Here is a 26,718-nt window from a genome sequence, read left to right as displayed (position 1 = left end):
GGACATTTACTGAAGTGGTTTCCAGTGGGTTTTATTTTCCATCTGATGTTACATTAATTATGACATTGTATCCTGTCCAGATCTCACATCACAAATACGTCGTTCTAAGTACTATTCCATCCCAATCTCAAATTCGGAACAAGACCAATGCCCACTTCAGGACTGAAATCTGGAATAATAACTTTCACCAAACACTAGTGGTGCAAGGGATCATAAACTCACGGCTCGGATCGTATAACGGTTCAGCACAAAAGTAGAAAAAGGGAGCAAACATAACTTTTAGAGATCCCTGATCACATTGTTTTTGCCGGGAGGATCCGTACGGATCAAGGATCGGCAGTGGTCCGTTACACCACTTCAGATCCCGATACACTCACTGGGCTGCCACATCCTCTTATCCCCCAACTTTGTTTTTTAAGCAACATATCACTACTGCATCAACGGGATGATTGTAGAGAGCAGAGCCTTTCTTTCTGCCAAATCTAACTTCATTATCACGGCTTTAAATGAACTATCCCCTGACATAAGTGTCTCTCACTAAAGTCAAATGACTGTTGTAAAAATGTCCTTACTGTACCTGCATGATAAAGAAACCTAATTTGTCAATGTAAAGAGTATTCAGAGTGAAAATTCAGAGTTTCTTGAATCCCCATGAATTTATAAAGAATTGTCCTGAGTTATCACTGAAAGCATATGTTAATGCTGCTTGTACTGAAAACCAGCAGCCTGCATGCCTTCAAAAAGTATTCAAATAATTGGCAGTCGGTGTAACAATATGCAGCGTGTTGCATTGTGAGTCGGCCACTCAGAGATTGCTCGTACAATATTTGGCAATTTCCTACTCAGTGTTTACAGATTCTCATCACTAATTCAGATGGATGTTTCTGTGCTTTTGTTGGCGTTAATCTCCTTTATCGGCTGCTACAAGGTGGGGGTGAGAAAGAATAAAAGGTGAGAGGAGAGGATGTAAGAGATATAAAACTATGAGGTGGACAGAAGAAAAGAGTTCGAGGAAGATGATAAAGTCAGCTCCACCTTTAGGGGGGCGAGGAGGAAGAGGTGGGAAGAAGACAGAAGACGTCCCTCATGTTTTACAGTGGGATTCTGTGCCAAATGGGCTGGCTCATCAAAATGTAATGAGGAATAGTCGGGTGTGTTTGTGAGTGTGCGCGCATGTGTGTGTGTGTGTGCGTGCATGGTGGTTGGGGTCCCTATGAATAAATAGCTTTATCCGGCCGAGCTCTTCATTAGGTTAAGGCGCACCATGAAGTGGGTCCTCAGCTCAGGACAGCCTCGCCCAGCAGACAGACAGACAGATAGACAGACAGACAGACAGACAGACAGACTGACTGACTGACTGACTGACTGACTGACTGACAGAGAGGCAGGCAGGCAGGCAGAGAGAGAGACTGTAAGAGATGAGAGAGTCAGAAAAAGAGGTCAGGGACAGTTAGAGGGAGAGGAAAATGATAGATCTTCAGCGTGTGTGTGTGTCTGTGTGTGTGTAAGAATGTAGTTTCTCCCCAGGGTCATCATATACACTGTGTCTCTTCTGCTTTCACAGCTTCCACCTCTCCACAAAGAGTTCAAGTATTTGTAATTTCCTGAATTCTTGCCAAGTTCTTCTCAAAACCCCCACGAGACAGAGACAAGTCCCAACATACTTGAGAGCAAGACAAGTGTGTATCATACCACTCACAGACCAGAGACAAGTCAGAATCCACGAGACAGGGACGGGTCCTGTAGTCAAGTATACTACAGGACGAACCAGTATCCTCCAGACGAACCAGTTCTGAATCAAAAGCGATATTACTTTGCATGCTCTTTCACATTACGGCTCGCTCCAATAGGCAAGCCAGCACTAATCGTGCACAGCAATGCTCTTTACTGCAAACACTATGAATTATGGACATGTTGTTCTACATGGGCAGTATGTGCATAATTACCCAACACAGATGAAACAGGTGACTTTGACAGAATTACATACACACATAATAAGTCAGTTGATGGGTTATTGGTTTTTACATTAAACCCCATACCCAATTTAACAGGACACAATGTTGTAGCACCAGCTGGGTCTCTGACGGTTGCATTGATTGAGTCATCCTGCTGCTGAAATGACTCTTCATTCCTCTGTTTCCTCTCAGTGATTTGTCTTGTCTCTCCGAGGCTCCAGGGTTCACTCGGAACAAACCCGGGGGACAGATTGCAGTCCATTAAGCTGGGAATGAAGAATAAGTGCGTCTCTGTGTTTGAGCCCTGACATCCTCGTGTTAACCCTTAACGCAGCAGTGACTCGGAGGCCCTCATGGAAGATTATCAAGAAATGAACAAACAGACATTCTTTGTGGAACATTTTGCACATGGTTTATTAGTTTTGCAGCTTTTTGCCAGGGCTGCCCATCATTAGCATGTAGCTCTATAGCTAAGATGGCCACCACTTGTTTCTCACTGAAAAACAGGCATCGTAAGAATCTTACAGACATCTAATCTTACAAGTTATGTTAATTATTGCACGTTTTAACAACATTTGTGAAATTTAACTAAATAAGACGTGAATAATAAAATAAAAAAGACAACATAATTACTGATCTGCTGTCACTCTAATACATGTCTAGGATGTTGTAATTTGGTATGGACACCTTTGACACCTCTGTTCTCTCTCTGTGTGCAAATTTTAAAAATTACCTAAAAATATTTGGATGAAAATGTATCGTCTCCAATGAGTTCAGCCGAGTGTGCTCGCCCGAGTTAACATAATACATTGCTGAGCGTGTCTTTGTGAAGTTGTTTCCTCTGTAAACTCATGAACAGCCCGTTAGCACCCTGCAGTACTACAGTATGAACGGGGCCATAGCTGAGGCTGAACGGGTATTAAACCATCTCTAAATTGACCTGAATTGAATCCAACATCCCAAAGTGGAGCACCAGGACCTCGATCAAAGTGAGTGCTGATTTGATTCAATGTTATTTTTTCCCTAAATAATCTGACTAAACCAGACCTAATCCTTCAAATGTCAAGTGTATTCTTGATACGATTGCTGAAAGGGTGAGGCCTACGAGACAACAGAGTGAACTGGACGTGACATTTTGAATTGACGCTGACAATTTACTCATCATGCAGTACGACTCATTCTGAAACTCTATCTATTGCAGTTAGTTGTTCTCCTGGGTATTGATGAAAACTATTCCATCAGCCGCAAAAAAAGATTTGTTCTTAAAAAACACATACGTAGGTTCAAACAATTCAAATGTCTTTTTTTCACATTATGTCGTAACTGAGCAGCGCGCTGTTTTGAGCTGATCTTTAGCGGGACACCCTGCTTCCATTCATTCCTGCTGCTCGCCTTGGAAGCGTCGCAGTGGACATCCAACGGCTGATTCTCAAAGTTGAAATGAGGATCCGTAAGACACCTCCTCATCTCACTACAAAAAGCTAAATGAGGCGGCATCACCTGAAGGTTCCGTAGATTGGCTTTGTCATTTCCTGTAAATATCTCAATTTAAATTTGTATTTTTTTTGGATTAAAAGTACAATCGTTGGACGACAGTAAGTACTACTCGCCCATCTCTTTAGTGGTTACGTCTCCAGTCTGATCCCAAGCACACAGCAGATAGCTACATGCTTCGTGAACACGCTGCTGTTAGGACGCGCTGTCTCTGTTCTCTGAAATGATTACGGTTGTTATGGTGAATTATTCCCCATTCAGCTTGACCTAATGTTACATTTCAATAAATATAAGTGATGTTTTGTGATTCCCATGACGCAGTGTATTCAGTGCGCACCAGGAAGACAGCCGCAGCAGCATTGCTTTCTACAGCCCTAGTTCTTGACCAAATATTCACCAAGGCATGTTATCTTTGCCAAAAACAGCAGATTTAAGTTACTTAGTTTTCTACAGTAAAGTTTGTGTTAAAGTTGAAGTGAGCCTTAGGGAGAAGACAGCAGCCATCTTAGTCAAGTTAGACTGTGTTAGATCCTGGGTACTTCTGGCCCGATACGGGGCTAATTACTGACTCAGCTCTCTATTAAAAGATTCTCGAGCTGGTGTTCTGGCGAGGGAACTCGCCTGGCTCCGCTAACTGCCGTTACTCCCGACGTCTACCCTGCTTCCTCCGGTCAGAGCGCGCTCGGCCGAGAGACCAGTCCTGGCCCCGGGCGCTCCCACCAGTCGCGTCGGTTATGGCAGCTTCCCTCTTATGGATCCGCGCTCTTGGTAAATGCCAGGTTAGGTTTTAACGGCTAGGATTAATTCTTGCTAAAACCGTAAGGGATTGTTCAGTGGATTCGGTCTCTAGGATAACCTTTCAGAACTCAGTTGTTAGACATACAATAGCTTTAACTTTTTACTGTCACGAGGAACTCATTACTACTTCGGCAAATTAATGCACTTGAGGATTTCACTTTAAATGCAGATTAGATATTTATTGCAGGTTATATTTAGTTAGTTTGCAGGGGTTACAGCTACAGCTCACATAAAATGTCACTACACATGATTAGTCAATTTAATTATTTTCTTCGATTATACTCATTAGTTTTAGTCGCCGAGACGGCTCGGTTGGAGCTGGATGTCCAATGGTGCGATGAAAAAGGTTCTTTTGGAGTTGTTAGGAGCGAAGGTCAGGCCTGACCCTCGATCCTCCCGCTCCGCAACGGAGCCCGTTCAGCAGACTTCCAAACTCAGTACAAAGTCTTTCTCAGGCAGCTGCGGCTTCTCCGTTTGTCCAGATGTTAAGAGGCGAGCGGTGGGGAGAGTTAGAACCTTCGTCTTTCAATCTCAATGTCCACGAACAGAGGTCTCTTTTCCGTGAACAGAGACGAAGTCCTCAATACATCAGCTGCAGGCTTTAGTATCTTCTTCCGATGCGCTTGGTACGGCATCCGCGATGAAATCCCAGCTTTGCTCTTTGCAAGCATGTCCTTATATTCCTCATATGGGCTGTGATCAGCCCCCACCTGTTTGGTCCATTACTCATCCCCCCTCCCTCTGGAAAGGGCGTTAAGCCGAACATTGCCGGTATGACTCAACTATTGCATCAGTTTCCAGAACTTTCTTTTGACTACACCCAACATCTGGTCTTGATTACAGCAATGTCATTCTTGCCCAATACATTTCATTTCAGCTCCAACCTCACACAGAACACACAGAAACATTCATTACATTTGTTTAAATCATTTCTATGCAGTTAAACATTTGTTACACAATTGATTAGAACATTTCGTTATATTTATTCATACAATTTCTCTGTTTGATTACATTTCAACGTTGAATATATGCTTTGTGCGTTTATAGCCTGACTACTCCTCCCTTGAATGTGTCGACATGTTACCGAGGCAGCTATGAGAGGTCAACTCTTCTTGACAACTGACTTGCACTGTAGGAAGCTCTGGCTGTTTATGACCACCTCTTGACTTCATTGAAGCACCTTCACCCACACGCCTTGTTTCAAACCCGTGGATATCTCACAGTGGGTCCTGGCAGTCTCCATTATCCACCTATAGCATGAGCTCTTCAGTCATATGAATATTGATTACATCTCCCAGCCTTACGGACTGATTTATTGTGGGTGTGCTATTTAAAGCTTGGTTCCTGTGGGATAGGGCGAGGGCACAACAGGTTAGGGGGTTAGTTGTCTTGTCGTTGTTATTTGGATCTGAGACACTGAACCTTGATGGGGCCCGAAGGGAACATTTTCCTGTTTGTTTTTCCATAATACAGAAAATACAGACCATCGGTGTGTTGTTTATAAGTTACATATCAATAGTGCGTATTTTTCACTGCCACAGTGTACTGGCAGCAGTCTTACAGGGAGCCTTGAAAGCTGGATTAATAACAGTGTCTTAGTAGCATTGTCCCTCACAGGACCTGCAGAGAGCAGCGCTGGCTGGAGGGTCTGTACTTCATCTCATTGTTATGAATAATGTATCCTCTGTTGCCCCATCCTCACAGCTGGGGAGTTAGTGGTCTGTATGCAATGGGACACATCCATGTGCGGACATGTTTTTGAGCATTAACTGCAAATCCCATAAACTTTACTGCCAACCTTTTTTCAAAAGTGTATGTTCTGGCTGATGCCTATCCTGAGGCAGCCTCAGCTCACTCTGGACTGAGACAGGCGATCCATCACAGGGAGCATGCGGCCTTGTTTTGCTTTCCTGGTTTCCTGTTTGTGAAATCAAAGCTCTTTTTACATTCAATATTGTAGAGTTGAGCTTTGAGTTAGACACAAGTAAAAAGGGTAATTTAATCTTTTTTAATAAAAGCTTGCTGCTTGATAAGGGACCCTGAGATGCTTGAAGAGCAGCAGCTGACTGAAGCGTTTTCATTGGTCTCTCCATGAAAACGTAAGAAAATCAGGTAAGACATCAAAATAATTTAACTCTGACAAAAATGTAAAGATAAATTTATATTTTAAAACTTAAAGTACTTAAACTCAGTAAACTACAAACAGAAGCAAGGTAACAGTAAAACACATCACAAATGTCACTGAAGTAAGAAGACTTTGGGAGATCGGTCTCGAACACCGGTAGTTGTACGTCCTGTTCGTATTCTTCCTCTGATCAGGTTCCTAAAGCGGGCAGCGCTTCATCTTGATATTTGAATCAGAGCACTTGGATTGTCTTTGTGTTGCACTCAGCCTCAGCGGTGAACGAGGTTGGATCTCCAGCCCGAAGCAGCAGCAGCAACAACAGTCTGATGCAACGTTCAGACACTGGTAAAGACACTCACAGAGTTCAGCTGAGCGAGGTGATGAACACTGAGGTGCCCTTTGTCTTCCTCAGCCCCGTGCTCTGCCCCTCTGTTTGCCAGCACGTCCTCTGCTATTGGGGGACGTCTCTTCAAGGCCGTGAAAGGAGCAACAGTGACATGAGCCTCGTGAATAGAACACAGTAAACAGCCATGATGTAACAGTGAGTGTATGAAGAGGAGGGATTAGTGCTCGCTGAGAGCAACGGAGGGTCTGACTGACAGCTGAAGTCACAGGGGCTTTCACTACAGACACAGATGTCATTTATTCAAGAAATGAGCTCCATGGATATTTTCGCCATTGTCATCTTGGATTACGGTCGTCGCCATGTTGTTGTTTTTTTGAATGCACTTCCTTCCTCGTGAAACACGAGCAAAACAGCTCTTCTGTTGAAACCGTTTAATGCTAATAAATAAGGATATGGCCAACATCTTCTATTACGATATAGGTCATTTCATATCTCGATAACAATATCTATCATAATAGCATGTTTTCTGGTAATTCGATGAAAAAATAAATAATCAAATAAAACGTTCCTTTCCTCTCATCAGTTACGACAACAAAAATAACCTACGCTCGTCTTTCATATTAGATCCAATGTTAGAAGTGGGCAACAATTATCGGAACAATATTAACATCCAGGCTCCTCGTGTGGCTTGAAGGTGTACTACATATATAAATGTCAAATAAATCTATGGAATAATGGTTTAATATGAATTAACATTTTCTGTGCTAACCCTCATTTCAAAGTGTGTTGCTGCAGTTTGTTCCGGTGTGATGGGAAGTCACACCTGGGCGGTTCACGTTCTGCCGGATATCTCTGGATGTTTTACAAGTGTCGGCTTGGAGTCCAAAAAGCAGCCCGAGCATCAGTAATACGGAGAGTCAGTGACATCTGCTGCTCTAGATCTGTGTTTGAAGTGAGGTTCTGGAACACAGCCAGATACAAGCCGTCAGCTAAAGGCTACGCTCTCCCTCTGCATCCGTATCAAACATTTATCAAAGCTCTCAATCTCTAGTTTCAAGTCTTCTTCAATACAGCATGATGTTCATTTAGTACATTATGGTCCATTTAGAGTCAAACAGACTATGAAGCAGGGGATGCTTTAGGGCGGGGCTACTGTGATTGACAGGTCTCTACGTCACTCGTCTGCATTCCAAATATGGTAACTTCTGTTGATTTGTAGCAAAAACAACAACATGGTGACGGCCGTAATCCAAGATGGCGACGGCAGAGTCGCTGAACTCGAAGCTTCGAAACGGCAGTCGACAAACCAACGGATGTTGTCACCATGACTACGTCCACTTCTTATTTACAGTCGATGGTCAAAACCTGGAACCTGCATTACCCACAATGCAACTCAACCATCTAGACAGACATTGGGCTGTATTATCCAAGTAGCGATGTAATTACAGCAATCTAAAATAGTCAGAGTAAGGGTCAGCATCAGTAATGTAAAGTACATGAGATGTATTCAGGACTCAAGGCTTTAAACACTCACAGAAGAAATAAATGGCCTTCCCATCAGTAGCAAATATGTCACCTAGTTTGAATCCCTGCCTTCAGCTAACCACTGAAGAGTTGAAGAGTCAGTCATGCCAGCAGTGTGTGAGATATTACTGGTGATGGATGAACACGATCTCAAGGGGAAAAGGAAAATTCTAAACTTGTGAGATCAGTCAATATGAGGATTGATGAGCAGACCATTCATTCAAGACTCCCCGTCACGTCACTTCATCACCGCCACGATCCTGTGAGCAGGATTTATTGAATGACACCAGCTTTTGGGTAATTCCTTCCGTTTCACAGGCGGATTGAAATGCAGGGCCTCGACCTATATTTTGCAAAGGAAGAGCGATGCATTTGTCAATGTCACAGTTTGCAGAGAAACCACAACAGCAGCCAACAATCGAAATGAGACGAGGCCTCTTTGTGTCGGCGGTAATCGATTCCTTTTTCGGCAGGCTCTTGATGCAGACACTGGTACTGTGCCGTTGTCAACGATTAGAAAGTGTCACACTGGCAAACAGATTCAGGCCCTTCATATCAACACAGGCAGGTACTTAGTGATTAGCAGGCACACCAGCTGGGTCCAAAAACATGGGAGGACGCAAGGAGAAGTGCAGGGTTTGGATAAAGTGCAGTAGTCTGTGAGATGATCACTGCCAACAACATCCTCTCAGAGTGCCCCAGAGACGGGAAAGTGATCCGGGATAAGAGCTAAGCCACCCAGGCTAGGACCTAAGGCTGCTCCACCACCCAGCCTGCTGCTGTCTGATGACCGGTCACAGGGAAACAACATGGACCAAATTAGACTGTTTTGAGTGCACAGACACATCGTTCAGGGATGCCGCCAATCACAGGAGAACCACGTCAATCTGGAGGAATAGACATTGACAGGGAAGTCGTGCATAAGTAAACGTTTTGATGAATTGTTGATCACAAAGACAAGAAAAATCATTCCCCAGCAAGAGAGCGGAAGGAAACACCAACAATGCCAAAGACGTGTGGGAGATGATCCCCCTTTTATGGTCGCTCCAATCTCCTCGACAAAGACTTTCTTCAATTACTGTCAGAGGAGAGCGTTCCCCCCCCAACCCTGTCTCCTCCAACATTACGCTCACATGCAACTAACCTGCACTCTCGCTTATGTTTTCTGGTTTCGGGACGCAGTTCTAAACAGTTTGAAACATGTTATTCATGTTAAGAATATATTGTAAAAAATATTAAATGAATAAAACCAAACAAAAAAACGTATGGTTTGGCTTAAAATACTTGGAAATTTAAACAAAACAGAAATGCAAAGTATTAATCATCTTATTTTTATTGATTCAAATTCAAACATGTTCTGTTGCTACAAGTTGCTTTTCACTGTGCAACTTCGTGCTGAGAAATGGCAAATACGTCAACCGTGTAAACCTTGAACCTTGAATACTGAAGTCATAATTTCTACACAAAACGCTAACGATGTCGGGCATTTTGTTCTCAACTCGAGCCGTTCAGAGCACTCCTGCAGGAATGCTAGGTGCACCGAGCAGAACAACACGAGGCGCCCTCAGTGAAAACCCCTTCACATGCCGTGTTTTTTGGGCCATCAGATCCATGCTGTCAATGTTGATGCATGGAAGACGCTCTCAAAAGTGATAGTCCAACTTGTAAATAGCCTTGTGCACTTGTGTTATAATTGTAGTAGGTAGTTAACCAAAACCACAACGCAGTATAGTACGTTAATGTAATTATAATGATATGGTATCATGGACATACTGCCAAAACTACAAAAATACTGAAAGACCCAAGTCTGGATTTATTTTAATCATGAAAATTCATGTCATATGCATTGAATGTGTTGTAACTCTGTTATGTTGTTCATTCTGTCCACATGACATCTATCACACTTCTGTCCATCCTGATAGAGGATCCTCCTCTGTTGCTCTCCCTAAGGTCTCTCCCTCTGTTTCTCCCCGTTAAAGGGTTTTTGTGGGAGTTGTTCCTGTTCCGATGTGACGGTCCTGGACAGAGGATGTCGCACAGAGGATGTGTGTAGATTGTAAAGCCCTCTGAGGCAAATTTGTGATTTGTGGCTTTGGGCTATACAAAATAAAATTGAATTTAATTAATTGATGTTATCATTGTTTCTGTTTATAGAGTGTAATTTCACTGACTTATCTGTATCAGGCCTGACTGAACAGTGCAGTCAACACTGAAGTGCCTTAAACGTGCATTCTTTCTAATGTCCATCAGGGGGCAAGTCCTCTGGTTGCAAAAATAAAGAGTCTTATGGTCTCAATCACTAGTTTCAAGTCTTCTTCAACAGAGAAACACATGAAAGTTGATTGGAACATTTTGGTTTTCTAAAAATGTCTTGTGAAAATCAGCCTACTTGAATACACACACATTAAACATTAAACATTGTAAACATGAGTTTATGGTCTCAATCTCCAGTTTCAAGTCTTCTTCAATACAGCATGATGTTCATTTAGTACGTTATGGTCCATTTAGAGTCACACAGACCATAAAGCAGAGTACGCATTAGGGCGGGACTACCTTGTGATTGACAAGTTGCTACCACGACGTTGGCCAGTCTGGGAGTTGCTTGTGTTTTGGTCTTAGAACTTTTACCCGTTTCACAGTGTGCGCTCAGTTCTTGAAAGTTAATTGTAACAGTTTGGACAAAAATGTCTTATTCAGCATTCAGTTGTATGTCGCTCCACCCTCTCGTGTCATTTCTGGGTGCAAATAACAAAGATGACGCTCCACAAACCAATGGGTGACGTCACGGGGACTACGCCCACTCCTTATATACAGTCTATGCTCTGTATATACAAAATAATAGTTGTTAGCAAATTTGTGTTTTAAAGCTATATGAATAAATCACTTAATTAACTGCAACTATCTTTTTAATTGGAGGTTGATTTTTAGTTGTAAGTGTGAAACTGAACAGAAGGTGATGGGTCAGCAACTTGTACAGAAACACGTGAATGTGGGCTAAAGGATGAAACTGTACAGAAGTGAGTTATTCCTTTCAGTCCCTCTCTTTCTTTGCTGAGTAATGTGGCCTGCCTCGGAGCTTGTGATGGTACTATCAGCCTATGCACGGAGGAGCAGAGGGACAATTAATAATGGACCCCTGTGTGGCTGCTGGAACCGGGGGATTACAGTGAGGAATGTAAATGTGAATGAATAGGATTGTCAGCATTGAGTAGTCCTTAAGACAATATATCACCGGTGTATAGCAATAAGGACAACGGTTCTACTTTGTTCTTGTTTTAAGGAAGCAGCACAGCAGAGGCTGACAAATGTGATATACGTGTTCATGTCAAGTTGGTTTGAAGTCCCTGCGAGGAGACAGTTAGCAATTCAAATGAAAATGAAACATAGTTCATTCATCTCTGTCTTCTGCAGAGCTTTGTGTGGAGAGCGAGGCAAATTACCTTTGAGCCGGCAGAGACTTGTTGAATCAACTCAAAGCCCAGGGCAAATAAGCAGCATCGGCAGACACGCGTCCTTTTACCGCAGGAGGTTTGACGTGTCAACACAGAACAGCGCATATACCAGATCAGCCGATGGCTCCTGTAGTTTGTGGATGCCAGACGACTCGGCAGTTTGCTTGGCCGCTCCCCCATGTGACGCTCTAAATATATAAGCCGAGCTCAGAGCCACTTAACACCTCGGCTTGAGTGTCAGTTTGTCTGCAGGCATGTAAAATGATCCTGACACACAGTTTGTATCTGTTAACTGCTTAATTCATATGATCAAATTCATGCAATTAGTTCTTGTTCATGGCTAAAAGTAAAAATTGTTATACCTTAAAAGCACTGTATGTTATAGTTGGCATTTGTTTAGTGAATTGGACATTGTAATCACACGATAACACCTGAGCCAGCACTGGTCACTGGTCACTGAGGAAATCTTTGCGATGCAATTGAAAGCGAGTAAGTGAACCTTTTAGTAATTCCCACATGCTGTTCCAAATGTCAGAAATGACACAACTGGCCTAGATCTGACAGTGAATATGACCAATATCAGGTTGATTTATTCCAAAGAAATAGGGGTCAACATTAGGCTTCCACTGTTGGGTTCATACAATCTAAATTTACAGTCATCAATACAAAATAAAGCCAACTACAGGGTAAGAATACGCAAAACTCAACCAAAATGCTGGGGGCTGTATGGTTCGTGAAGGTTTTCATAATGTGTTGGTTGGCTTGGGTCGAAGGTGTTTAAAATATGGTCATAGTGAAAAGATATTCAAAAATATGCGTTTCTTCACAGACTATTTGAAGACCTTTATTAAACGTTAAAAATGTAGACCAGATTTCGCCAGGATTTAAAATACTGGCTTTTGATTGAAACATTTGGACGGGGTTTCTTATAGGCTCCAAAATTACGAAATGATATTATTAGCATCATAAACACGATTGCAAATCCCAGTGAAATATGGTCTAAATGTGAATGTCCTAACCAACGCTTTGAAATAGTCTGTAAAAAACTCCGTAACTCCCAGTAAGCTTGTGGAGCGCTGGGTCTAACCTGTGTCATGATAGCAACAGAAGGTTTGCTAATCTTGCAGGGAGTCCGGGCAGCCCCCCGGGATCAGACCCCTGGAAATGGCGTTTGCACCACCAGCTGAATCCGAGCTAAACTGGTAACGGATGGTCCGTCCGTCTCCCTGAGCTGCCGTATGCTTCACTCCCGGTGAAGTAGTCTCCTGGTGGCGGGGAGGACAGAAAAAAAATATGAGTAGTTTTCTTGTTCAAGACACACGGGCCATCTATCAGGGATGAGCCCTTGGTGACTGAGGACAGACTGGACGCTACAGTGGCACGCTATGGCCTCTGGAGGAATAAGTGGTGTTACAAGACAAGTCGGGCTGGGGCTAGCTGCTTAGCATGCTAATTTAGGAAGTTATCGCTGCAACACACAATACATAGACGTCTTCTCCACTAACGGCAACACTGTGACCTCTTCACATTCTCTTGAGTTGAGTTTTTAGATGTTAATAAGTCGTTATATTAGGGTAACTTAACAGACTCCTACACTAACAATGTGTCCCCCTCATCATTTCCACTGCGTGCATCTTTTAGCTCACATTCACTCTGCTGGTACATTATGTAATCATCTGTTTACGCCACAATAAGCAGGAACATTTAGTTCTCTGGCGGAACAAAAGAAAAGGAAGTGCTAACAACAAAGATTTCAAAAAAAATCTGAAATATTCCTTTCATGTTATGTTTTCTCGTTATTTCTGAGCCGTTTCAAAATGGCCTAAAAAACATTTGCATTTTGTCTCTCAAGGTTTTCTGAATCTCTTTGACCCGACAAATAGGAGGGAAAAGATCTCCATTGTCCTGTGGACCATTCAGGCGTCTGTGATGTGGAGCCTTGAGTTTGATACACAGCCACGAATGAATAAATAATGTAACTATTCCCGGAGTCGCTTTGTACGTATAGCTATCAGAATAACAGCAATCCAGACTTATAAAATGATAAAACGTGGCATTTGCCCTCGGTGGGCAGAGTGAGAAGAAATCAAGTCGTTCAAATATTTAACAGCACAGAGACAGGACAGATTTACATGAAGTGTTTAGTAGAACATTAAGGCAGGACGAGTCAAAATGGGTGAATGCATCACGTAGAGGGATTCAACATTGAACATCCTGCTCTCCGTTGGACTGAAGGGTCCGTCTGTACCAGGCCAGTGTGGTTGATTGGATTCTTTTCTGCTTTTTTTGTTTTCTGTTCCAGAGGATCTTGATGTTGAGGTCCAGACCTGCAGCAGTTAGTACAGTGGTTGTTCACAGATTGTGTTACTTGTCTTTCATTGCGCTTCAGCAACCAGCCAAGAATCAGGGTTCACCCACCGTCTTACTGAGCCCTGTGCAAGAACACATCATGTCTTTATCCTTTCTTACTTTTCCACGTGAGGCTTTCATGATTCAGTTAAATCTCTTAACTTCTTTGTTAAATACCATCTGTTTATGAGGAGGTGTACAGTATGTTCCTGAGATTTGACAGTTAGCATAATCAGCGTGTCCACGTTGCTTTGTGAGGCTGTGTGGGTAAGGCTCATTTACAGAAATGTCACCTAAGAAGAAAAAGAAGAACTTCACGATGTGGGGCTTGTAGTCCTACCGTCTGATATGTTGCAGACGTAAAGAACACATGTAGCAATGTCAGCGCTGCTAATAGACCCCAAAAAGTAAAGAGCATCATTACAGCTGTCTAAAAGCATCTCGGTAATAGTCCAGAACCTCAATTCCATGACCATTGCCTGGCTGAGATGTTTAGATGATTGAATTGACTACTATGGATCTTTAATAAAAAATAAATAAATATAAATAGCGCCCAGTTCACTCTGAAAAAAAACATGATGGCCATCTTGAAAAATATTCCCACAGCACCAAGAAAATATGTATAAAAACACTTTTACTTCAGTAAAAGATACTTTATGTAGTACGTTAGACACACATTACAGTTTTACACCTTTATACTGGTATACATTGCATCAGATAAAGAGGACATGATCTGGGTAGAATAAGAGCAGATCTGGGTAGAATAAGAGCAGATCTGGGTAGAATAAGGGCAGATCTGGGTAGAATAAGAGCAGATCTGGGTAGAATAAGAGCAGATCTGGGTAGAATAAGAGCAGATCTGGGTAGAATAAGAGCAGATCTGGGTAGAATAAGAGCAGATCTGGGTAGAATAAGGGCAGATCTGGGTAGAATAAGAGCAGATCTGGGTAGAATAAGAGCAGATCTGGGTAGAATAAGAGCAGATCTGGGTAGAATAAGAGCAGATCTGGGTAGAATAAGGGCAGATCTGGGGGGCAATTGTAGACAGCCCTTTGGGCCAGTCAGGGCAGCTTGGGTTATGTTCCAGTGATGAAAGAAGTAACGAGAGGATCTTATGCATCTCTGAAACAGAGCTTAAGAACTCTGTCCTCCTGGAGATGTGCCGGGCTGCAGTACCTCTGGGTCCGTGCTAATGTTCGGTGAGTCAGAAGCTTCGAGCAACACGGGAGAGTATTAACTCCTGTGATTCATAGACAGTGGCGAGGATCCAATGGTCTTCGATTACAAGCTGAGCGTAGCCGGTTACTTACTCCTGTCAAGCCCGATGCTGGGTTCTGATCAAACGTACTCTAACACACAGCCCACACAGGCTGCCTCAACCCTCTCTACCGATTGAGCCACGGCCGCCCCTGAGACTTAAACCTTCACTTTACTCTGAATGTGTAATGATACTCAGACTATTGACATTATGAGTGAACACTAATTATGAGACTTAGTTTTATCGTTTGGTTATTGGTCCCTGTTCGCAGGGTGGTGCCCCGTTGTTATTAATAATCATTAATAATTGTTACTTACATTAATAATTCTATTGATGTCAAGAATTCAGTTTCTTAGATGCTGATAACCCAAACACGCTCCTCTACGTTCCCAACATCACTCATCCACATTCCAAACATGGTAACTTCCATTTACCGGTTGCAAGAAGTCAAGATGGCGAAGGCAAACTTGAGGCTTCATAACTGCTGTCCATGACCCATGACCATGAACACGTTCACTTACAGTCTATGAACTATCCTCCCCATCAGAATTTATTTTCGACTGATCAGAGAAAACTTGCTTTGTAGTCAATGTAGAGAAACTGTTTACAAATAAATTCAATTTACACTATAATATAATAGAACAATAGAATGAGTTAAATGTGAAAAATATTGACATTAAACGTCCATTTAGCAAGATATCCAGGCCTCTTCATTGTTATCTGTTAGTGCTGCCTGGACTCGTTCTGTTGACATTGAGTATTTAAAGTTCTAGAGCTGCATTCTGTTAGTTCATGAACTGATAGTTCATTTGAAGGTCTGAATTTGAATAAACACGCGTCTGGGGACTGAAACATTGTTAACACAGTAAACAATGTGATTCTTTGTTTATTTTTGGAGTTTATTTTAAAGAGTTTCTAGTGTAGCCTCAGACTTCTGACTTATATGTCAGAATAGTTTTTCAAGTTTTTGAGATCATTCTTGGAACTCGAGTTTTTATCCATGTGACCCAAATTCACCTCAACACCATTAACATGCTTGAATATTTTATAACAGTTGTTGGTTCGGATGAACTTGTTACTCAGGCAGCTGGAGTGAATCTGGAATGTAATTTCGGTCCCTACATTAGCAAAATCACTGAGCAGTTATTACTGAGCGGAGCTCCACGCTATCATAAAGGCTCATTTTATCCCCCGACTTCCCTTTAATCGAATAACCTGCAACATTTAGGATGCACCGCACAAACACTCATTGCTTGGCTTGCTGTTCCGTCTTTCAGCCCACCTTGTCGCTCTCTCTCTCTCTCACACACACACGCACACACATGCACACACACACACGCACACACACACACACACAGCAATGCTGCCTATAATCTAGTTAATAATTAGCAGGCCACATCTGAAGCCCGTAGTGGAATCAGCTGCTAATCTGTTCCCATTGACTGAGCTGAGAAAGCAAATTAAGCAGCTAATGAGCACCGTGACATCATTCAAATGACTGCGATCAATCTCCTTGGACCCACGGCAGTCAGCACGCTGCGCACACTCAGCAGAGATAATGAACGCGGAAGCGAAATATCCTGCCCAGTGGGTGGCATGACAGAGAAGATGAAGGAGAAAAAGAGATTGTGTCTCTGTTCCAGATGTCATGAGTTTGTAAATGATATTGGAAGAAGGTCTGGACGCTTCCTCACCTATTGGTTGTAAGGTTAAGGAAGTGTCCTTTGAAATAATTCATGAACATTTATAAATAAAAGACCTTCCTGATTTTATCACTGACTTATGGGAAAATGTTCCTTCAAAAAACAATACATTTGATAATAATCTTGGCAACATATGTTATTCCGAAATATAAGTTTGATTATAAGAAATATGTATTTTGAGAGACATAAGAAACTACTTTTTGATTCCACAAACAGAAAGACTTCAAGACAATTAATATCTGTATGTTTTATGATAGTTTTATCTGGTGTGATTATTATTATATTCATACCGTCCCATGTATACTGAATCTGTGTTCTTTCGTTTAAGAATAAAACTGAAAGTAGCGATAACTTTTCCCCCTGATCGCCCAGATTTTTGAAGTCTCCAGCTTCCACTGGTCTAAACTTGTCCTCAGTCCGTCTCCCTGTCTGTACCATTCAACCCCAACCCCATTGGTTATAGAACACATACAAGGCCTCACAAACATGTAGTTCCGTTTTAAAAAGCCTCGGTCATTTCACAATTTGGTACTGTAGTGTTATGTTCCTCAAACAAGTAGAAATAGTGCATGTGATTGTGTCTACTTTCAGTATTGGTGCACCTCTATGCCTCGTCCTCCGTCCCTGGCTCATTGAATTACGCTGAATATTGGTCTTGTCTGTGGAAGGAAAGCTTTAGAGGAAGATATTGGGAGAGTGTGTAACTACCCTCATACATCACTGATTGCGCGGCTACAAGCTGAGCTATTACCATTAAGGGTGTAAGTCCAGAGGAGCAGCCGGGGCAGCGCTAACTAATTATGATGACACAGCGGCTCCAACAAATATGAAAAACACGTAAGGTTGGAGCTCTATAATGATTATTGTCAGTTCCTGTGAATGATCATACGACCATGGAGTATTATGTAATACATCCGCGGAAAGTCTGCTATTGATTCGCTGGCCATGATTTAAACAGAGACTTTAAAATCAATGTTAGAAGCTATTAAAGTGAATTCCCTGTGACAGATGACAGAAGGTATTGGCATTCAGCTGTTAGTGATATACTCCATCATTACCTCTATTACACTACGTTAAATGTGGACAGCTACAAATGCTGACAAGTAGTTCTACATTCTGAGCATATTGCAATAGTGTGTACTCGGGACACGTGTCTTGGTCTTCAGCTGACTTGACAGAATCAAAAAAGACTTGCAACTCCTGTTAAGCCTTTTGCCTTTGAATGACTTGATATTCTCACCAAATCCAAAGATTGGAAATCATAGAATCTTTTTCTCAACAATGGCTACTGTTTGGATGGTTCCAACAGCAGCCAGTCATTACTTCTGGACATTCTTTAGGGTCCGATCACAGCGGACGCTCCAAAAATATAGTTCATCCAAATGAACTATCGCTAATATCAATGTCTGTTCAAACCACATCTACCAGCATATAAACAGGAAGTCAGTGGGTGAAGTAGTAAAGCCCGCCTCTTGCTTGATTTGATTGGCTGTGTCGGTCAATTGTGTCATTGACAAGTGGTGCGACTCGACGCCTGGCGCTGAAAGGTTAAGAATATATACTCCAGAGACGATTGCTAATGCTAAGGCTGGAACTCTTTGAATTGGTTAGAAACTCTCCATCCTTAAAGGTACAGTGTGTAGCATTTTGCAAATGGTCGCTTTACATGTAACATCCGCTTTCAGACCCTCAACGGATCTAAACAGACCTCAAGACAATAAAAACAGGATAGTAGTCATCGTAAGATGATCATTTTTATATTTCAATTTCACCACACATTAAATATACAACTATTTTTTGGAGAGTGGTTGGAAATCGTATTTTTAGCTTTTGACAGAGCTGGACTAGCAGTTTCTCTCAGCTCTTATCATAACCCTCCGACATGAGACCGGCACTGAAATAAAAGTCTGCAAGTGAAAGTAGACAGACGTTAGTTCAGACTGAGGAGTCAGTGCAGCTCTGACATTCAAGAATTCTCTTCACACATGAGAGGATCTCTTTCATCTAATGAGCTGCAGAAAGCAGACGGACTGGTATACTGTCATGCACTCTTTGATTCGACCAGCGAGGAGCCTCAGAACTGAAACAGCTGATTGTGATGTTACACGTACAATCATTCTTATACATAGCACTGATATACTGCAGCAAGAAACACCTAATGTTCTTACTCACCTGTTGTAGTATGGATGTTTACACACACACACACACACACACACACACATGCACACACATGGACAGACACTAGTCTCACCCTACTTGACAGAACTAGGGTGACAACTAAGGTGCAAGCGCACATACTGCACACATACTCATTTACACGCACATCTACTCTCCTCCACACTTCCAAACGCTAGGCGTTGTCTCACTAATGGGGAGGATTTATTTAAAGCTCCCTGCACGCACACACACACACACACACACTCACAGAGAGATGCAGAGGAATCCATGTCATGCTTGTCATGTTAGTGGAAAAACACAGCTCACAGTGTCTGAGCGTACATGCACAGAACGTACAAAACTAAAAGCTAGAGAAGAGGAAGTCGGTTTAAGGCTGACGGGTGTTTAAGGAAATAACGTAATTTATTTTTCCGAGCATCAGCCGACCCTTGTGAAAATAAAAGAATGGTTTCATATCTTCTCTTCCTTGCACATACAGAGTTGGATGTGAAATTGCTATTGCCGTGTTGGAGCGTGCAGCCGGGAGCTAAGTTGTGGGTGTTACAATGCTCTGCTGCTGCTTTGGGCGAATGAGAACGCAGCACAGACTGGAGCAGGTCTCTGGGCTGCGTGAGGCTAATGACTTCAAAAGCTTCCATCAGTCCACTGCTAAGCACAGCAATGATGACATTTCAAAGCTGGCAGGCCCTCAGTCAGCAGATTTACAAAGTGTCGTTCCAGGTGCAGTAGCCTCCTGTAAAATGCTTATTTGTGGTGTTTATTTGACATTTCAAGTGGTGGCAGTAAAAAAATCTAAGCAGTAGTTTGGCTTTGGATCTTCTTTCCTCAGCGCTCACTCAATGTCAATAAGCACACTCACAATAAAGTTTGTCGACTCGGCCTTTGATATTTCTTTTCAGAAGCAATACTGAAACAGTGATTTATGAATCGGAAAAAAGATGAAATACCACAAACAAGAGTTAGACTGAATATCAAAAAGTACATGTAGACTCACGATTTTTCGGACATCACGGTATTCCAGTCAATTCTATGAATTAATATCCGTCCTGTTCTTTCTTCTGATTATCAAAAACTCCATTCATTTAAGAAAAATCTGTTTCCAGTGTCCGTACAGGTGGGGGAGATTTTCTCCCCGGACGGTCCACGATGAGGATCTCATCATAAAGTTATTCCATTTTAACTTATTAAAGAAAAGAAAAGAAAAGTTTTTATTTCTTTCTCATTTTTGTCACTGCGGGATCCGGCTGGCAGCAGGATAAATGCATTAGTCTAATTTCTCATCCACACAAAAGCACACATTCGCATAAGAATGCTTCCAAAGCTGTTATATAACCGTGGTGACTTGGGGAAACAAAGAACCCTGATATCAGCTATTTGGAGAATAAAGAGCTGTTTGACTTTTCAGTCTATAGCTTCAGTTGTCAGACAAACAGCAGACAGCAGTGTGTGAGACATGAGACCTTTCTGGTGCAGTGAAGAGAACACATTCGTTATTTCCTCCAGAATAGCCTGAGATTAAATCACATGCATGGTCAAGGTTCAACACCACGCTCTGTTTGTAAGTATGTGCGGGTTTGTGTGTGTGACCATGCATACATTTTTGAAACATTTCCCTCATGTATTACAATGTTCTACATGAAGGCAGTGAGGCGAAACACTACTTTACACTTCTACACTTACATTTCTGCCCCAAACTACTTGTTTACTCATTGAATAACAGATTTGAAAACATTTTCTTTTCTTTCATTTTTCTATCCATGCTAGTGACATGGCTCTGTCTGTTGGTCGGTCTTGTACTTGTACTTAAGTAACACCAGTTCTGTAGTTATTTTAATACAAACCTTGACTTATTTGTCACTTAACTTCCGTACACCACTTTTGTAGTTATTTCAACCCAAACTACAATATTTTCCTCAACCTAACCGAGGAATGTTGTTGCCTTAAACTAACCAGGCTGTTCGCTGTGAAGACAGAAATGGCCGTATCTGTGGAACAAGAAGAAATTGATACGTGTTGCTGGACATTCGTCACGCAACAAATGACGAATCATTTTCTGTAAGGTACCATAACGAACCAATGCATGAGGATACATTGCTGAGGTGACTCAATCAAGATTACAGGTCACATGACCAGGGTTCATAAATTACTACTGTGGACAGGTTGTTCTGTATTGTTCTAAATGTTAGAGAGCTTTAAGCCGGTAAGCGGTTACCTCGGAGTTTCAGCAGTTTTTCTTTCATCTCAGCACAGCAGATACAGCAGTTTTGTGACGGCATTTGATTGAGCTACAGTTAGTCGTTATGTGGCACACAAACTGAACTGACAAGGACAAAATGAAGATAATAATGTAATACGAAACAAGACATCACAGGACATCTGCTAGCCCAGCTGCCGGTCACTGTAGCCGTCACTTCACTAACCTAAAGAGAGCAGTAGCCCAAACAGTCATAAATAACCATCCAAGCTGATGTAAGCAGATCACATGTGCTTTACACAAAGGCACACAGTGAGGGGCACAATATGTTTAGCTAGCTGTCCAACAGTATTACAACAAGAAAATGGCACCTGTCAAATTTGTATCGCACGCATGAAACGCATTTGACAGTTTTGCTTATCAGCCAGTTATCAGGCCTCAGTAGCCGCGCAAACACAAACACACACTCCAGTGCACAAATAATAAACGGGGGCGGAACGGTTCGTTCTCCAAGGCCCTGAGGTCTTGTTCCATCAAGACTGGTGACTGATTTTCCAGGGCACTCACATGAGCGTAGATGGAGCAAGATGGAGGTCTCCGTGGAACAGGACCCCCTCCCTACGTAGATATAAATTACTTTTTATAAGCTAACGAAAACATAACAATTCTTAGATTCACGTGATTATACACTGATTGAAACATAGTTATGAATATTATATTCCATTTCTGCCAATTAATCGCCATGAATGTTACACGCTGTTCCTTGAAGCAAAACTGTGACTTATTTGTCAAGAATGTTTCATACTTCAGTATCCAAACCATGATCTTCTCCGAAACGTACCCAAGTAGGACATTCTTAGCAAAAACATGTGTATAATATCATACGAACCGCTGTGTGAGGACACTTGGAACATGACTTCTTATACCCTTGCTATACCTAATTGGACTGTAAGTCAAGAAGCGTATTCCTGCCATGAAATGCTTTATCATGATACATGACCATGTGGTTCATACTCTGACAGAATAGGAGTAAAAAAGTGAACCACAATTTGCCAGTTTTTTTACTTCAGTAACATTTCAGCATTTAAATTGTACACAACTTCTTTTTTTATGACAGATTGTTCTTACATTGTGCTATTGCTGCTTTTAAGGAAGTAGCTCAAGCAAAGGATCCACATACTTTAAGCAGTCAATTATCTTTTCCTATCAACCGTGCAGTAAGTATGGCCATGTATACTGCATCATAACGTCAAACTGAAAGCAGAATTTCTTTCATTCTTTCTTGAGGGAATCGTTGGTAAACGCATCAGAATTCCCACCGACGTACAACAAACTAATGCCACATAATACACAGTCAGCACAGATTCAATCACCCGACATTATTTCCACGATAAAAGCGTTTGTGTTTGAACCATGTGTCAATATAATCCATAAGCTTCGGGCCACCTGCACACACACAATACGGACACATTTGATAGGAAATCCACGGAGGACGCAGCTGGCCCATCCACTCATCCAGCTGAGGTCATTAACTTCCCCCTACTCCGCCATCCCCACTCATAACATGTAAGAAACAGGTTGCTGAACATGCCACAGCCTTGCCTTGACATTTTTTTATTATAGAGCTGGGTCACCATCCAAGAATGTTTTTATGCATATTATGTCGACCCAGAATTAGAAAGAATTAATGTAAATAAAACATTTCACAGAGATTTCCTCAACATTGCCCATTCATTTCACACGCTCTTAACATTGATGAAGACTGAGGTTTGACATTGCTTAGAAACACAAGAAATGATTCTCTGAGCTGATATTATTATTGATATATGCCATTTCAGAATCCACTACAGTTTTAGCTTCGTCCTGAATGGAATCTTAGCCATCAATGGCGTTTTAAGTTTGTCTGCGTATGCTTTGTGTCACCACTAAAGCGTGACCTTCCCTTGTGAGTCAATCAGTCAATATTCTGCTTGGTTTCACTTGTAGAAGAACAAAGTGGGCTCACAAGGAATAGAAACGGGCCTCTCTGCTGACCCTTAACGTGTGGTTGTGGTTTCTAAGACTTTAGAATTTCTTATCAGGCGTCAGAGAGTCAGTAGCGGTGGCTTTTTGTTCTCCCGCTGGAAACCAGTGGCTGGCCAGCAGGCTATAGGCTTGTTGTTGTTCATGCCGTTGTTGCTCAACAGCGATTGAATCGATCCAGTGCTTTTACAGAAGCTCGGAACATAACCTGCTGCACCAATGGACCACAAGTTACCTGGAAGTGACACAAGAGACTGAGGCTCAGCATCACAGCCATCGGTTCGAACCGTTCTCGCTCCTGCACGTGTTTCCAGTCTTCAAACAGCAACAATGGCCTGTTGCTGTAAACGGAATCTAAGGAGAAAGAAAAATACATAAATATCAGCTTCGCTTTTGTACAGTAATGTACCTTCAGTGTCATTATCATATCACCGTTATTAGTATGAGTTTTCTGCTGCAGACCACTTCTACCTTTGTGAAGTACTCCTGTCTAGATACGGAAGCTTCAGATGTGAAACATTCCAACAGCTGTTGGATGGAGTCTCAAAAACTTGTCAGGAGGAATTATCATATTCCCCAAATTCTCATATAGCGCCATAATCAGGTCATAACTTCAATTTGAAACTTAAAAACAATAATGCTATTCACATCAGCCTCAGTACTTTGTTAGCATGCAACCATTATGAATATGATAAACATCACTCACCAAACATCAGCATCTTACCAATGTCCTTGTAGCCATTGCTAAGGATTCTGCCACAGGCAGGGTTGGGAAGTAGGAAAGTATTAAAAGCAAACTGATATATTGTTGGTTTGGGTCTTAATGAAATATATAATATTACATTTCTGAATGAACACATCTTAGGCAGTCATTTTCATCAATGTATTGGTGCTGAACATGCACTAGCTCCTGTTCCACAGCCATGGTCACATTTCATACAATCTATCTGCTCTACTTCAGAAAGAGAAAGGTGCATGGTACAGCCCCGAATAGAGCCCTTTAACATCCCTCAGGGCCGAAATATCCAACCCCCACTAGCAACCCAAGCACAAGCAAACACACTGATGAGACCATTACACTGGTCCTTATGGACTGCCTCCATGCTCTTCCCATGCAACGTCTAGCGGTGTCAGGAATAGCCGAAGGGTCTGTGTGAAACAGGTCCTGTTGCTGTGCTATGCTGTGAGTCAGTGGACAGCTACTGTAGCGTGCCCCGAGGCTCATTCAGGCAGCAGGAGGTGTTGCTGGCTAATGTACGAAGGAGATGATGGCTAAATGGAGCTTGACTTTTGGTTTGAGTGCAGGTTGGGATGCAGGTCTTGGGGTTCTGGATGAGGATGTCACGGGAGTTCACGGGTAGGACCCAAATGCAGACCACAGGAGACAGAGTCCGATGAAACAGGTTTATTTTTAGACAGGTGGGTTGCTGGTGTGAGTCCCGTGGCTCGACACCGGAGGGCTGGTGGCTCGACACTGGAGAGTTGACAGATCGACGGTGTGATGTCCCGTGGCTCGACACCGGAGAGTTCGTAGATCGGCCAGTACTCTACACCCGTAGCAGAGAGGAGAGCGATTAGCACAGGAAGATACCATGGGGTTCAACTCACGAAACGGCGGCCGCTACCGAGGCAGAAGACAATACAGACTGACAACTCAGGCCTGCAAGACCAGGGCTGATATGCTGCCGGGTAACGAGCCAGATTGTCCGCAGCTGGCATCCATCAGGGCGGTAGCAGTGGGAGGAGTCTGGAGGCAGGTCCGAGAAAACACCAAGCACATGGCATAACAAAAACAAACGGGGAATGACAGACACATGAGGAGAGGAGATTGGGGGGGGAAACAGAGGTAAACACACAATGGGTCAGACAGGGATCCTGACAGAGGATTGTTGTGGAGGCTGGATCCAGATATAAAAGAGTAGAGTTCGGTCGTTCCCGCCTCATGAAACATTCATGAGCTGAGACTATTCACAACGTATATTCATGCAAAGCTGAAAGTTGCTGAAATGACTGTAAATTGGGCTCTGTATTTGAAGGTGATGTACCATGACTACTGTGACACTGTATGTTTGGACTGTGGCCTCACCCTTATAATATGGTTCAGACATGATGGGTCAATGAAGACCAACACCAATATATTTAAACTGAAGCTGCTGACAGAAGTTTTTGACAATTCAGTGAAGATGTGCATTTTTCCTAAACAGGAAAGCCTTTGAAATTGAATTTGAGTCTCTATTAAAACTGTAAATATAACAAAAAATTGTATTAAGAGACACAGAACTGAATGATATTTCCCATGTTGCTGTGTGGTGATCTTGTTTTTATTAAGTTAAAGTCAAGTATTACATTTCTATAAGGTTAGAGGACTTGTGAGAGACAAGAATGGTCAAAACAGAAACAGCAGAGGCTGAGATAGTGGTTTCCTTTTAGTCCCTACGGGCCAACACCACTGGTTCTTCTGTTTCCTCAACTCTACAGTTGAATTAAGACTCACATTTATATTTTCACCTCCACTGTTTCTTCTCCTTCTTCTTCAGCCACAGAAGATATTTTATAACAGTTTTCACAGGCACTCATGAGGGTTCACAATTAGTCAACTCAATTTTTTATCTTTTTAACTTTTTTCTCAATGCTGAATCAGTTTGACATCCTGAATATATCCGTCAAACACGTATTGTTGATACTTCAGTCTGCTTCTCTCTTTTTCACAAAGATTGGATCCCATTTCTTCAAGGAGTGCAGTTAGTGACAGTGTGGGCTCCATCGTAGCTCTGACGGAGTAGCAGCGGGGGGCGGGGCTTAGCCAAGGTTCGGTTCAACCCAAGATTTTACCAAAATCAACATGTGCATCTGAAGAACAAGTTTAAACACATAGACGTTTTTAGTGTGTGTATGGTTTCAAATGAAATCTTGCGAGCTTTAGAGGCATTGGTGTGTTTGGAACCAGGCTGGCTGTTCCCTCTAAAATCAGACTCGTAGGAGTTGTAACAAGTACACACACTCTCTCTATCGTCAGTTGAAGGCTCCTTGCTCTCCTGCTGGTCTCAGTCCAAATCATAGAAGCAAAGAGAAGTTCATCCTCTTCCTCCCTTCTTTCTATTACCCCCCCTCCCATCTGTCTCTCCCTTTTATCGGCCGACTGCTGAGACAAACCCATCCACGCCTGGCTGGTCCTCTCCACGTTGAATAAAACATGTGCACTGCATGCCGCTGCTCTACTTGCAAATCACAGCCACCTTGCCTCCTCCGCGCCTCTCGCATCCCTCCCTTCCTCTTCACCCTCCTCCCCTTTTATCTCGGCAGATGCATTTTGGTCCATT

This window comes from Melanostigma gelatinosum (assembly GCF_949748355.1).
Source record: "Melanostigma gelatinosum genome assembly, chromosome: 8".
NCBI classification, from domain to species: domain Eukaryota; kingdom Metazoa; phylum Chordata; class Actinopteri; order Perciformes; family Zoarcidae; genus Melanostigma; species Melanostigma gelatinosum.
This window is presented reverse-complemented; position numbering follows the sequence as displayed.